At 35.4% G+C, this 2,500-nt stretch overlaps 1 protein-coding gene across 1 annotated transcript in view; it reads right to left on the bottom strand.

The window, feature by feature from the left end:
* Positions 1-2,174: 2,174 nt before the first annotated feature.
* Positions 2,175-2,500, bottom strand: part of neto2b (neuropilin (NRP) and tolloid (TLL)-like 2b) — a 21,262-nt gene continuing 20,936 nt past the window's right edge. The window contains exon 11 of the mRNA XM_076298899.1: positions 2,175-2,500. This exon is cut by the window's right edge and continues 1,081 nt beyond it. The gene's annotated coding sequence lies outside the window, so the exon portion shown is untranslated.

Here is a 2,500-nt window from a genome sequence, read left to right as displayed (position 1 = left end):
ACTTACTACATATTTAGGGGAACCTATATATAAAAAAAATAATTGTTCAATTATGTTGTTTTTTATAAAATAGAAGACATTTTATATGCGTTTTTTACTATTTTGCCTCTGTCCCTAGGCCAGACTTTGGGTCTTCGACCTTATCTCACTTAAAATCTAATACTGATATAATTTTAAATTCAAACAGAAAGTATGCATTATAACCCAATTCATTCAAATCTACTATGTTTTTATATTTCTTTTCAATTTGGCATATTTTAAACATTTGTTCCTTGGGTTCACCGTCATTTCCACACCTCTGCATAAAATGCAATCCCAGGCTCAGTATTCTAGATTTGTATACTCAGTAACCATAGCAACTGACACTCCAGAGGGATCCACATGGCTGAATGAAAGAATGATGGTTATGGTTATGGTTATGGTTATGGATTTAGCAGACGCCTTTGTCCAAAGCGACACATAAATACAAAACAACATAATAATATTTAAAATTCAACAGGGAACAGATTAAAATGTAGGTCAAATATAGTAAGGAGAATAGTTGTAGTACACAATAGTATCAATTCAATCAATAGCCTAATAAAAAAGCAATGTAAAAAAGGGGAAAGGCAATAATAAAACAATAATGTCAATTCAATCAATAATATAAAAACAATGACATGCTAAGACTACATTAAGGAGAATATCAATAATAAACAATAATGTCAAATTAATTAACAGCCCAATTAAAATAAAACAACATTATATAAACCATAACACATAAGCGCTTAAACAACTAAGTATATGTTGAATAGGAATGTCTTTAGACCCCCAGATGATGATCCCAGCAGAGGTTAATACATAGTAGATATATCAAGGTAAATATGAGAATACTGCGAGTATGTTTATTGTACATCATTTCTGAACCGTTCATAATTCATTCCGATGGGAAAAATTCTGGATTTTTACAATTTCATTAGGTGTAATTTGAGATTATTTAATGCTAACTCTAAAACTAACACTAACAGGCTAGTCAAACATGAGATATTAGAGGGAAAGTGGGAAAATGTAATTTCCACGACCGTCTTTTCCACATCTGTCTCCATGGTAGTGATAAAGACAGGTTGGCTTGTTTTTATTCGGTTGTGGAAATGACCATTGCTTTTGCGATGTCTGGAAAAATGTCAAAAAATACATATTATTCCATAAAAATCAGCACAGCCAACTTCAGGGCAGGTATCTAGGCATACTGGGGAAACAAATTATGCCAGTAATATTTTAATTAAAAATGTTTCATTTTCTGAAAATGTCCAGGTCCAAAAAGTACCATAGTTGGAGAATAACCCAAGTGTCTAGTCTTTGTGTGTGTCTCTCTCTCTCACACACACACACACACACACACACACACACACACACACACACAGACACTCACTCACACACACAAACACACTCACATACATACGGTCTTTGTGAGTCTGACCTACATACTGTTTGTTTTGTGCTTTGTGTAGATGAGATACACCTAGGCCAAACTAGGTCCAGTACAACCATGGAAACACACTCTGCATGTACCGGTCTATGCTTTAGATATGACATCTACCTGTGGATGTGTGTGTGTGTGTGTGAAACTGATGGTGGGTTTGGTGCTTTTTTACTAGCGAAAAGTACCTACTAGTGTGTGTGTGTGTGTGTGTGTGTGTGTGTGTGTGTGTGTGTGTGTGTGTGTGTGTCATAGTGTCTCAAAATGGTCATGTGATTTCTGGGCAGTCCCGGGAGTGGTGACTCAAGGTCAAAGCAGGTAGGAGTGCATCATTAACCTGAGATTCATCTTGAAGGAAGAAAGAACTCTTTATTGCCATGATTCAAGGACTATTAAACACATTTTTAAATGATGACATAGTACCTATAGTGTCTGTGTGTGTGTGTGTGTCATAGCTTTCTCTTTTACTTTCTAAAAATGGTCATGTGATTTCTGGGCAGTCCTGGCAGTGGCCCGGTGACCTCAGGTGACTCAAGATCAAAAAAATATAATGTCCGCAACACTGCTTTTGACTCCCATATATTTAATGCACAAAAGGCAACGTTTAGACCCTGCTGGGTCTTCTTTTGTGCATTAAATATATGGGAGTCAAAAGCAGTGTTGCGGACATTATATTTTTTCATTTGAGGAGTGCATCATTAACCTGAGATTCATCTTGAAGGAAGAAAGAACTCTTTATTGCCATGATTCAGGGACTATTAAACACGTTTTTAAATGATGACACAATGTCAGAGGTCTCTCATGGAAAAACAGGATTAGGATTGTACGCAGTCTAGACTAAAGCATTGAACTATCATGAGGATGTTACCAGAAATATAAGAACACTACAAACGCCGTGAGAACCATGATCATGGTTCAACCAGACCATCATTACTATTATTGTTATCTTCATCATAATTAATCATCATCAATATAATATCATCATTATCATCAATAACACCATCAACATCATCAGTATCAATATAATCATGATCATTATCA

This window comes from Alosa pseudoharengus, unplaced genomic scaffold (genome assembly GCF_046254945.1).
Source record: "Alosa pseudoharengus isolate Yale_2024_CS ecotype anadromous, Long Island Sound unplaced genomic scaffold, YU_APseudo_1.1 YU_APseudo_1.1_scf_10, whole genome shotgun sequence".
Taxonomy (NCBI): Eukaryota; Metazoa; Chordata; class Actinopteri; order Clupeiformes; family Clupeidae; genus Alosa; species Alosa pseudoharengus.
This window is presented reverse-complemented; position numbering and strand designations above follow the sequence as displayed.